Genomic DNA, 202 nt, shown 5'->3' on the forward strand with positions numbered 1-202 from the left:
TAGGAGTTTTAATAGCAGGTTAGACAAGAAGAAAACACAGAAGACAGATTAGTTCCTAAGGGTTTAGAACATTTAACTATTAGGACTAAGGGATTGTCTAATAGCTATAAGGAGTAGAGGACTCTAAATCTAAAGCCTTAAAACACACACACTGTTGAAAAGTGAAATCTAGGGACGAAGAGAGAGAGAAGCATCTAGGACA

The sequence above is a fragment of the Ramularia collo-cygni genome (assembly GCF_900074925.1).
Source record: "Ramularia collo-cygni strain URUG2 genome assembly, contig: RCC_scaffold05, whole genome shotgun sequence".
Taxonomy (NCBI): domain Eukaryota; kingdom Fungi; phylum Ascomycota; class Dothideomycetes; order Mycosphaerellales; family Mycosphaerellaceae; genus Ramularia; species Ramularia collo-cygni.